This window comes from Protomyctophum parallelum (assembly GCF_964188405.1).
Source record: "Protomyctophum parallelum genome assembly, chromosome: 6".
Classification (NCBI taxonomy): domain Eukaryota; kingdom Metazoa; phylum Chordata; class Actinopteri; order Myctophiformes; family Myctophidae; genus Protomyctophum; species Protomyctophum parallelum.
The window spans coordinates 54,103,861-54,116,419 of record NC_139701.1 but is presented as its reverse complement, the minus strand read 5'-3'; positions in this window follow the sequence as shown (position 1 = coordinate 54,116,419).

Below are 12,559 nucleotides of genomic sequence, written 5' to 3'. Positions count from 1 at the left end.
TAGCTTAGTTTTCATTTAGTTTCCATTCGTTTTTGTCAGTGGAAAAGGTAGTCGACGGACATTTTTCGTCTTAGTTTTAGTCGACGAAAACAACACTGCTTCTCACCAGTGACCAGCTGTCCTGTCATGGTGGCCAGGCTGCTGCAGGACTCGACGCCCCCCATGCCGTGGGCCCTGACGGAGACGGAGTAGCTCTGTCCGCAGAGCAGCCCGCCCAGCTCACAGTTGGTGTGGTCGGTCTCGCAGATTACGGCGTGGCCCGAGGCCGTGGTGGCCGTGGCGCTGTAGGACACGGCGCCTTCCGTCATGGACCAGGACAACAGGGCCGTGCGCGACTCGCAGTCCATCAGGGCCGCGATGGAGCTCGACTCACAGGGGACTGTTGGGCGCAGAGACGGAGGGACACACACACACACACACACAGACAGACAGACACACACACACACGCACACACACAGACACACACACACACACACACATAGACAGACAGACAGTAATAAGCATGTGCTATAGTTTGACACATTTATTAATACAACTCACGATGGGCTATAATAATATTATATGCACACAGAACAACTCTTCCTACTTCCGCGCCGCTTCCCTACTTCCTTACTTCACAGGTGCTACTGATGATACTAATTAAGGCTCTGTTCTCCATTTAGTGTTCAGTGGTTCTCTCTGACGTTTTAATTCCAAAGGACCCCCCCCCATAACTCTGAGAAGAGAGTGTACAAATGGAACCAAATGGACCCATTATACACCCGTACCCGGGGCCATTGGGAACCCACTCAAGGACACCTTGAGACCCACTGGGGTAGCAGAGTGTTTCCAGTGATCCAACATGCACAATAGCAGCACCCTGACTCTGTTCGACCAGAATGGAACAGGGCCTTTAACGTTAAACATTAACATTAAAAGTTCTTTCCAAAATGGCGTGTTTGAGCCCATTATGTGGAAAATAACATTTGCCTATTTGCTGCTGACACACTAAAAGTCATCCTGTCATTGAATTGTAGTGAATGCTCAAGGCTCTCTCCCCCACGCTAGCATGGTTTCGTCTTCGGATTCGGGTTCTTGGAAACACCCCCCCCCCCCCCCCCCAGCCACTGCGTTAGTTTTTACTGAGGTTAGGTTTAGGTATAGTTTTACTGAGGTTAAGGTTAGGGTTAGGGTTAGGTTTAGGTATAGTTTTACTGAGGTTAAGGTTAAGGTTAGGGTTAGGTTTAGGTGTAGGCTGTCAATCACAGCGATGTGATTGACACCGCGATGTGATTTGCACTCCTACCCGAGTACGCCACGGGCGCGTCGGTGGGCGCGCTGTCGCAGATTCCGTCGGACGAGACCACGGACACGTGGTAGATCTGTCCACAGGCGAGACCGGCCACATCGCAGGAGCCCTCCGCCATCGCCTGGCAGGCTGTGGACATTCCGTAGCTGTCCTGCAACGTGGCCAGGTAGGAGTCTGCCCCGTCGGCCTCCACCCATGACACCGACAGGCTGTTGGTCTCACAGTCCACCTCAGTGGAGACGTTAACAGCAGGGCATGGCACTGGACAGAAGAGACAGTAGATACGTTAACAGCAGGGCATGGCACTGGACAGAAGAGACATTAGATACATTATGTAACTCTTCAAACCAATGAATCAGCTCTTACATAAATCTGAGGTTAACAAATACGTGCAGCTGTGTTGATTTTGACAGCACATACAGTTTTCATTCAGTTTCAGTCATCACATTTTAGTCATCTGAAATGTTTATATATTATATAAGTTTTACTCTGTCGACTGAAATGTATTTTGGCGGGCCTTGATGGTGTCATATAAGGCCAGATTTTACACTTGGTTGCATGCTGAAAATATTTCCAGAGCGCAACCAAAGACTTGTCTTTTACTTCTACTGGATCTCTTTTCCCAAAAGTCCCTCCCTAACATTCAACAGTCAAGTTTTTATTTGTTGACGAAATTCTCAATAGTTTTTGCCAGTGAAAAATGGTAGTCGACGAACACGTTTCGTCATAGTTTGAGTAGACGAAATGAACACGGGGCTGTGTGTTCAGTTGTGGCTCTGAAGCCACTGTAAGGATAAACGACGAGCGATTAGGAGGCGTGCGTACCCGTCTTGATGGACACACTGTCACTCGGTGCGCTGGTGCAGTCACTGTGCTGAGCCACCACCGTGGCCGTGTATATCTGCCCACAATGCAAGGCTTGCAGGTCGCATCCGGTCTCGTGGTCGCCACACTGGTCGACGTGACCGTCTGTGGACACAGCGTGGACCCTGTACTGCTGGCCTCCTGGGGTCACATCCCACGACAAGGTGGCTGCGTTGTTCACACAGCTGAGATTGGCCTTCAAGTTCTCCGGAATGCATGGTTCTGGAGAGGGAAAATAATTATGTTCAGTTATAGATTTAACCTGAATGAAGTTATTGGGTATAAATACGTTTTGTTACTATCTAATTAGTAAATAGCATTTGTGTGTGTTGGGTTTGGTTCGACCAAATGTCCCCAGAAGCATGATAGTACATGAGAAATAGACGTTGTGAGGACCATTTTCCTGGTCAGCACAAGAAATATGGTTTGGTTTATGTCATGTAAGATCTGCTATTTTCCTGCAATCACCGTGTTCAAATATCGATGTCCTCACAAGTAGGCCTATAGAAATACTTGGTTACCAACTCTCCATAATCAACTACACTTTAAAAACAAGCCCAAATAATCAACTACACTTTATTTTTGTCAAATACATTTTTAGTAACAGGTTATAAATTATTATAAAATTGGTACAGTAGGCCTATGCATTATTTTTCTTTAGAAAAAAGGCCAACTAATTATAATAAGCAGACATGGCAACACTGCTGGTTGACTAATGGAGGAATGAAGGGAAAACAGCGCCCCCTAAAGTCACAGATCACTGCTGAAATCTTAGATGGGCAAATTCTGTACTTTGGGGTTTCCAGTTCAACAAGTTTCAAATGGTCATATCTTCTTCATTTCCCCCCCAATTGCAATGAGCAATACATCATATGAAAGGTTACAGTGTGCAGTTTCATAATATGTAAAGAACCGAAAAATGACCATGGCCCCCTTGTATATTAAACCACTGTCCCCGGTCACATATGCCCTACCTGTTCTGACCATCAGCTCCTGGCTCTGGGAGCTGTTGCAGGTGTTTCCCTCGGCGGTGACCAGCAGCACGTACATCTCGCCACAGGGCAGGTCGCTGATGTCACAGCTGGTGTCGGCCGTGGTGCAGCAGGTGGTCTCGCCGTCCGTCTCCTGCAGCGTGGCCGTGTAGGTCACCGCGCCGTCGCTCGGCGTCCAGCTGACGCTCACTGTGCGGTTCTCGCAGCCTGCCACGGCCACTACGTTCTGGGGAGGACAGGGAGCTGTGGGGAGGGGGGGGGGAGGGTGCAGAGTGTCACAGACCATTTCAGACTGCCATTTCTCAGTGTGAGCCTCAGCCTAATTGCATTTCACGTTTTTGCGTGAGTCGTTAAGTACAGTACGGTATACGTGAGTACAGTTCGTTCTTTTTTGCAGTCTTCTTTTTTAGAAGAGTGTAGAGACAGGAAATTGAAGACAGAGAGAAGGGACACATGGATGTGTATTTGTGCTCAGATCCCTGTGACTTAATACAAGCTATTGGTTTAAGCCAAGCTATTTTAAAGATTTTATTTTTTGACTTTTTCTGTTTTGTATGTCTATGGAGTTAACATTATTCTAATAGCATCCCAGTTGTGGTTATAATATTGAAATAGGTCTTCCCTGTGTGTTTTTGGTTTCTTCCTGAAAGCTGAAAGGATCATGGCACTCCATCCTCAAGTGTTTTTTGCACAGTTTAGCAGACAGATTTGCATTTACTTCAGAAAACATGTTTTAATATCCGTCCCAAACTCACCTGTTTCAGTTGCGATGACGTTGCTGGGCGCGCTGGAGCACTGCTGGTCGCTGGCGATGAGGGCGAAGTCCAGCTGCTGACTGCACCTCATGTCGGGCACGTTGCACACGGGGTCCGAGCCGTTACAGACGTGCCTCAGCTCCTCTCCGAGGCTGTTGGTCGCCACGACGACGTAGAACTCGGCGCCGTCGGCCTCCTGCCACAGCACCCAGGCGGAGTCCGACAGGCAGTCCATCTCCACCACCGTGAGGTTAGGCCTACAGGGAGCTACAGACAGCAAAACCAGGAGGAGAAGGTTATTATTAGGTAGGATTCTTCGCAGTTAACCTCCATAAGTTGGACTCCACCAGGATCGCTGTCCTTGGTGGATCTTCTGCCATCCACATTTCGGATTTAATTAGTGACGAAAGGTAAACAGTGTGTGCTTGTTCCGATGTGTGGCGAGTGAATGTAGCGAGGCGCTGCATGGGAACTGGGGTTTATGCTAACAGCTAGCGGTAGGGATAGAGTTAACTTAAAGTGACAGTGTTCTGTTTGTACATTAATAACGTACCATGTCAGATTGACACCAGAGGCATCAAATGGCCCAGGTTTTACTGATAGTGACAGTGCTTTAACGCTACATTGGTCCCTTGGTCATAGATGCAGGATTAGCGGAAAACAGACATGGTAATATATGGTACAGTTGTGTGCCACCGATATTGACGCATTTATTTTGGAAAGGTTTGCATGGTCTGCGCATTTCACAATGTATATATTATGTCCACTAGGGGTAGTAGAGAGCTATATAAAAATCTGAGACCAGTGAAATGTGCCAATAAAGCCCTTTGAATTGAATGGAATTGAATTGAAAGCGTCAACAGAGAGAGAGAGAGAGAGAGAGAGAGAGAGAGAGAGAGAAAAATGACTTTGGTGGTTGATTTCAGTACTAAATTTCCAATATTCGCAAAACCAAAGGAGCATCAAAAGGATTTGAGACAATATGGCTGGCACTCAACTGTACTACTACAGTGATACATGATTTCCTCTCTACCTGTGCTGACTAGTTGAGAGGGGCTGTCCACTCCCACACACCCGTCCCGGGACGGGGTGATGGTGACATTGTACTCCGTGCCGCACTCCAGCGTGCTGAGGTCACAGCCCGAGTCCGAGGCACTGCAGTTGGCGCTGCGGTTGCCGCTGCAGGTGTCGGTGGCAAACACGGTGTACAGGACGCCCGGCACGCTGTCGCTCCACGTGACTGCGACCACGCTGGTGTCACAGTCCACCGATGTGTTGAAGGAGACCAGAGGACAAGGAGCTGAGGAGGAGGAGGAGGAGGAGGAGGAGGAAGAGGAGGAGGAGGAGGAGGAGGGGGAGGGGGAGGAGGGGGAGGGGGAGGAGGAGGAGGAGGAGGGGGAGGGGGAGGAGGAGGAGGAGGGGGAGGGGGAGGGGGAGGAGGAGGAGGAGGAGGAGGAGGAGGGGAGAGGAATTTAAATTTGTTTTCTCATAAAACAAATAATACATAATCTTTACTCAAATAGCCTATACCAAATGTCAAAATGTTACCAAAATGGTTACACTCGCAGAGTTAATTGAACACTCTGTCGGGAGGAAACCTCCAAAACTGTCCAAAACTGTTATACTTTTCAGGATTGAAGTTCAAAAACAGCAAATGTATAGCAGATCGTTTTCGAGCTCGCATATCTGCTATGTTTGATACTTTTGTGTGCCACATTGTAGTGTACTATGATCAAGTAAAAGGAAAGGAAAGGTACTATGTTTACCCAGGGTAACTGGACTAAGGAAAGGAAAGGTACTATGTTTACCCAGGGTAACTGGACTAAGGTAAGGAAAGGTACTATGTTTACCCAGGGTAACTGGACTAAGCTCAAGAACTTGTTTACAGCCAGGCCCTGCTCATAGAACATTTCATGGTAGGGGTTCAATGCCTTGTCCATAAAGATCACTTCAGCGGTGGTAATTTTAACGTGCCGGTCCGGGGATACGAACTAGCGACCTTTCCGATATCAAGACCGCTCCGCAAACCGTTCGGCCACCGCTGCCCCCCTAAGTAGGACATTCATCTCCAAAAATGGAGGTTTCTGTGATAATATGTCACCTCTAACCTGCAGTGACCTCTGACCTCTGACCTATCATGTCACCTTACCTGCGGTGACCTCCTGCATGGCGCTGTGGGAGCTGTTGCAGCCGTGGTCGTCGTCGTGAGCGACCACCTCGAAGCTGTAGCTCAGGGCGCACTGCAGGCCGCGCACCACGCAGCCGGGCACGTGCGTGTCACACACGTCCACGGTGCCTCCGCTGCCCTGCACGGTGGTGTGGTAGTGGTGGGCGTCGCCGAGCTGTAGCCAGGTGATGTTGAGGACGCCGGACAGGCAGTCCAGCTCACCGTGGACGTCCTGTGGCACACATGGAGCTGCATGGGTGGAGAGAGAGAGAGCAGAGAGGTGAAAATTGAATTCGCATGGCCCAAATAATGTCTACTACCACTGGAGAGACTCAAGCATGAAACACAAAATAAGGCAGATGTATTTGTAGAGGTATGGACCCCCTTTTTGGATCACATCGAAGAGCGCATTTGATCCTGTGTAGGACGGAACCCACCTTAACGTGCACACATGCATTACACAACCCATGTACCACTTGGAAATTATTATTTATTTATTAATTCTTTCCCTCTTTTATTTCAATTTATTTCTTTACTGTTGTTTTTAATGTAAGTAACTGTTTTGTATGTAAGTCTGCCGTGTTGTCCTTGTGTCTATGTAAAGAAAACCCCCAAAATAAATTTGGCGTTGACGAGCAAAGAGTTTCACTCAATAAATCATCTCTATACTAATATCAATCAGCCAATCCTCTACAACGTCGTTATAAGCAGTTATTCAGACACCCACCAGAGTGAACCACGTGAATGTTGCTCATGGCCCCGGAGCAGGTGTCGTCCAGGCCGACGACGTACACGTCGTAGTCGTGGCCGCAGAGCATGGGGGCGAGCTCGCAGGCCGTGGCGCTGGTGTTGCACGACAGGCGGTGGCCGGCCGTGCTCTGAGCGACGGCCATGTAGCCGTTGTCGGAGCCCTGGGAGGCGTTCCAGGACGCCGCGATGACGTCCGAGTCGCAGGACGACACCACGTTCAGCTGGGTGGGGGGGCAAGGAGCTAGAAGGGGGGGGAACACAGAGGTTGGTTGGGATCAGGAACTCAACTTATACAGTGCAATATACAATGACATTTCACACAGTTAACCCAGCAAACAACAACAAAGGAGACAAAATAGTTGGGAACGTTTTGTGTGCGTGTGTGTGTGTGTGTGTGTGTGTGTGTGTGTGTGTGTGTGTGTGTGTGTGTGTGTGTGACTGAAGTGACCAATGTTGGCTGAGAATATAAGTTCATGTGTTGCCTATGCCTATATTCTGTACATTTGGGGCTTGTTTGGACTCAAGCACTGCAAGACACGTGATGTTTCGAGTGCGTAGTATATCAGAAGCAACTGAAAATATTTGTGCCCTTGATAATGTATTTTATAAATGTGGACTCAAATAAAGAAATCGAAATGTGTGTGTGTGTGTGTGTGTGTGTCTTGATACATTGAAATGTTTTGGTTGTTTCAGGCGTGATTATAAACTTGAAACCCAATCTTAACAATATGACGGTGCATGGGCAGCTCTTGAATGTGTCTTTAAAACCCATTCTGGGCCGGGAACCCGTTTTGGTGTTAGCATTACGTTATGCTTTAGCTATTTAAAAATAGCAGATCTACAAGCTCATATCGCGCCACCGAGTGGCGCGCTACGAGCTTGTAGGTCTGCTATTTTTGGAAAAATCGAAGAACGACTGACATTTTTAGAATCTGATCTCAGGTCAGAATGGGTTAATCAGACCAGTGTGTGTCCAGTGGAAACCTCGTTATGAATCAGATCTCAGGTCAGAATGTGTCTTTATCTCACCCGTAACGATAGCGGTCCAGCTCAGGGCGGGGCTGGGGCAGGTGCGTCCCTGTCCCGTGACGCTGACCCGGTACCGTTCCCCGCAGCGCAGGGAGCTGATGTTACAGGCGGAGCCGTTGGAGGAGCAGGTGAGGTGGTGGAAGATGTCGAAGCCCTGGGCCGACGCGTTGTAGGACAGGATGCCACTGCCGGGTGTCCAGGACACCAGGGCGGTGTTGGTGCTGCAGTCCAGACCCGCCTGCAGGCCGGTGTGAGCACAGGGACCTTTAGAGAGAGAGAGAGAGAGAGAGAGAGAGAGAGACGGGGACAGACAGAGACAACATTTAGGTGGGTGCCCTCACAAAAACATGCAGTAATCCTGGTCTCTAAACTGCCTCCCCCTGGCCAGCCGGGGCGCCTGATGGAGGGGAAAGGAACTGGTTGGAATAACGTGTTCCTTCCACGCGCTATACGTCCAACCAGGGAAACTCCCCCCTGTCAGGTGTAAAAGGAACAACTTGGACACTCAGGCATGAAGGAAGCATGAGTTCAAGTCCGTTGCTCTCCCCTTGTCCCCCATATATGGGGACTAGGTTGGTGGAGGGTGTGTAGAGCCCAGGATCACATTAGATGATTGACACAGGGGTGAAAAATGGGTTACAAAATCGTGGGTTAAAGAATTATTAAAAAAGAAAACATTTAGAATTTGAGACTTTCAGACGTCATGTATCAGAATCAGAATCAAGCTTTATTGTCACGTCACAGTTTTACCGGTAAAAAAATGTGGGTGAAAAATAAACTAAAAGTAGTAGCTATAGCTGCAGTGAAAGGAAGGTTTCTTGTAGAAACAAGTTAATTAAAAAACGGTCTGTCTGTCTGAAAAACGGTCTGTCTGTCTGAACAACGGTCTGTCTGTCTGTCTGTCTGTCTGTAATCTGTAATCTAAAACTACAAAACAGGCATGAAAAAATTAAAAATAAAGGAAAATAACCAAAACATTCGACAGCAATTTGCAGTTCATCAGTCAATCCCGTTATATTATTATAGTTCCTCAGTTATTTATTACCTGTGGTGGCGATTATGGGCTCGCTGGCCATGCTGACGCAGTCCGAGAAGTCGTGGGAAGCCACCACTGTGATGGTGTAGTCCTGCCCACATGCCAGGGCGCTGAAATCACAGGTGGTGTCGCGGGTGGTGCAGTTGGCGTCGTGTCCGCCGCTGCCGAACACGTGCACCGTGTAGTGGGTGGCGCCGACCGCCGTGTCCCACCCGACCACAGTGATGCCACTCTGGCAGTCCACGGTCGCTATGACGTGGGTGGGAATGCAAGGAGCTGGTGGTGTGGCGGAGAGGGGGAGAGAGAGAGAGCATGCAGCGACGTCAGTTCACCTTGTACTCGAAATGTAAATGAACATTTCAGGACTTTTACAGCAGGCGTTCCCAAACTGGTCAGTTCGAGACCCAAAAGGACAGTGCGGGTGTCTCAAAACATTCTTTTAAACTCTTTTAAATTCATGGAATTTTCTTTTAATAAACATAATACATTTTCTTTTTTTTAATATAGGACACCCTGGCCAGTGGCGTGCACAGACATTTAGAGGGGCAGGTGCTCAAGTGAAGAAAAAACACCTTGTGTTGTCTTTTCTTCAAAAGGGCACATTGCCAAAAGGGCAGGGGGGTGCTCTAGCACCCCCTAGTGTCTATCTGTGCACGCCACTGACCCTGGCAGTGGGTTGTTTTGTTGCCTACCTGTGAGCTGGCTGAGAGTGACGCTGGGCTGACTCTGGCACTGGTCTGTGTATCCCAGCACGCTGAAGTCATAGGCGAGGCCGCAGCTCAGCGGTTCGAAGGTGCAGTTGGAGGTGCTGTTGGACTCACAGGTGGTCCTGACACCCTCGCTGTCCACTGCGGTCACCACATGGCCCTGGTCTGGCCCGGCGTTGGCCCAGCCTACCGCCACTACGTTAGTGCTGCAGTTCAGGGAGAGCACTGGACTCTCGGGTTTACAAGGTGCTATAATAGGACAAAGATGGAAGAAATCAAGTTTGAGCAGAAAGTACATTTACTAAGTACTGCAGTTAAATACAATCTTGGGGATTTTTTTAAAATTTTACTGGAGTAAAGTAAAAACTACTACCGTATTTGAAAACTTCAGTTACTAGTTACTTTGTAGATTGTGATTATTATTACAAAACATGCATTAACCACGTCAGCACTATATACATTTCGGCCATTTGAAAATAGCTATTTTCCTGCCTGCCTGTCTGCCTGAAAATAGCGATTTCAAAAGATGTTTATACATTTAAAAACGTGTGAAATGGGACATTCTGCATAATAAGTACTTTCTACTTGTGGTACTTTAAGCACATTTTGATACCAATTACTACGTGTGTACTTTTACTCAAGTCAATTTTGAATTCCTGTCTTTTACTTACTTACTACGGAGTATTTCTTCATTGCAGTATTGATTCTGAAGGTACTAATTACCCATTTTGCGCGGGAACCCCTTTTGGTGTTAGCATTATGTTATGCTTTAGCTATTGAAAAATAGCAGATCTACAAGCTCATAGCGGCGCGCTACGAGCTTGTAGGTCTGCTATTTTTTGAAAAATCGAAGAACGACTGACATTTTTTAAATCTGATCTCAGGTCAGAATGGGATAATCAGACCAGTGTGTGTCCAGTGGAAACCTCGTATGAATCTGATCTCAGGTCAGAATGGGTTAATAACGAGCGTATATAGTTTTGATACCTGACATCATGAAGTAATCGGAGCCCTCGATGGTTCCGCAGTCGACGGAGGACGTGGTGACGACGATGCTGTAGTTGAGGCCACAGGTCAGCGTGTCGATGGTGCAGGACAGGGTGGGCGTCTCGCAGTTTTGGCGCGTGCCGTCGCTGCCGATGGCGATGGCCATGTACGTGACGCTGCCCATTTCACTGGTGCTCCACTGCACCGCGAAGGAGTTGGTCGTGCAGTCCAGGGTCGCCACCACCTCGTCGGGAAGACAGGGAGCTGCATGGTGGTCAGAGAATGGATATAGCTGGTTATTTGATTGATTTAGCATACTATACAAGTGTGTGTGTGTGTGTGTGTGTGTGTGTGGGGGGGGGGTAGTGGTCAGAGGCTTGAGGATTATAGGGTTGTCCAAGTGTAAGGCAAAGCAGCTTGCAACATACTGTTCAATCTCCTCCATTACAGGCAGTCGGTCTATTTGGAGGAGAAGGTGCTTTTTGTACCCATGATTTACTTTCGGTGTTGGTAATATGACAGACTGAAGTGAATGTTTGCTGTGAATAAGTGTGTGTTGCCTACATTCTGTACATTTAGGGCTTGTTTGGACTCAAGCACTGAGACACGTGTGTGTGTGTGTGTGCGTGCGTGCATGCATACAGCCATGCACTGTATATTTTTTATCCACCATGCTCAGGAAGTATTGCAATGCAAGGTGTTGCATCACGGCAATGCAAGGTGTCACATCGCGGCACCTTGTGAGCTTCTAGATCGGCTGTTTTCACTCGTTTGGGTCCCGAGAATAAATACTATTTCTATTGGGTCTCAGGGGGGCCAAAAGCATTGGGAGCCACACTGATGCACCACAGATTAATAGTATACCTGAGTCAAACTCCAGGGCGGCGCTGGGGAAGCCGTCACACGCCGTAGTGGAACCCACCACTACCGCCGTGTAGCGGTGTCCACAGTCCAGCTTCATAGAGCAGGAGGTGCCGTCGGAGGAGCAGTGGGCGACGTGTCCGTGGTCACCGGTCACCGTGGCCGTGTAGTTGACGGCCCCGGCGCTCTGGGTCCAGGTCAGGGTTCCTCTGTTGGTGCCACAGTCGGCCGTGGCGCCGACGTTTGTGGGAGCACACGGAGCTGCGAGGGAGGAGAAGAGACATTGTGGAATGAGTTTTTTTTTTAGGTCCATTTTTAGGTTCATAGATAATAATAATAATAATAATAATAATAATAAAACTTTATTTGTATAGCACCTTTCATGACATGAAATGCAGCTCAAAGTGCTTTACAGAGCAAAAAAAACAAGCAGTAATGCAATACAGTGAGGACACGAATAACAAAAAAAATAAAAGATCAATTAAAAGCAATGTTGTAGAAGTGGGTCTTGAGCTGTGCTTTAAAAAATGTCTACAGAGGCTGCCTGACGAAGGTACAGAGGGAGCTTGTTCCATGCCGACGGCCCGTAGAAGCAAAAAGCTGCTTCCCCGTATTTTTTTGTTGCCATTTTCTTTAGGCAAAGCGAGCAGGCCAGCAGTGGAAGAAGACCTTAGGGGGGCGGTTTGGGACATATTTAGGCAGGCAGTCATGTAGGTAGGAAGATGGCTGATCAGTAAAGTATGGAAACCAGGACAAATTGTGAGCACTGGGGAATTGTGAAACATGAGAACTCTTCGAGAGAATGCACTTAAATATATAACTAGACCTGTCCCCGGGCCTACTTGGGAACGATGCAAGTTGGGAACAATGACAATTGGGAATGCATATACCCCACCCTATAGTATACAATACCCGTTATATTGGTTGTCATAGCACCCGTTTTAACCATCTGTCTGTGGCCCTTTTGTGGCCATACTGTATATTGAGAACTTTGTATCTGTCTGTGTGCCTGTATCCCTTTTATGCCCATATATATATAATATATATCCCTGATGTTATCATGTGGGCCTGGCCATATATGGGCGGGGTGGGGGTGGTACACGTCTGTGGAGAATGTGTGGAG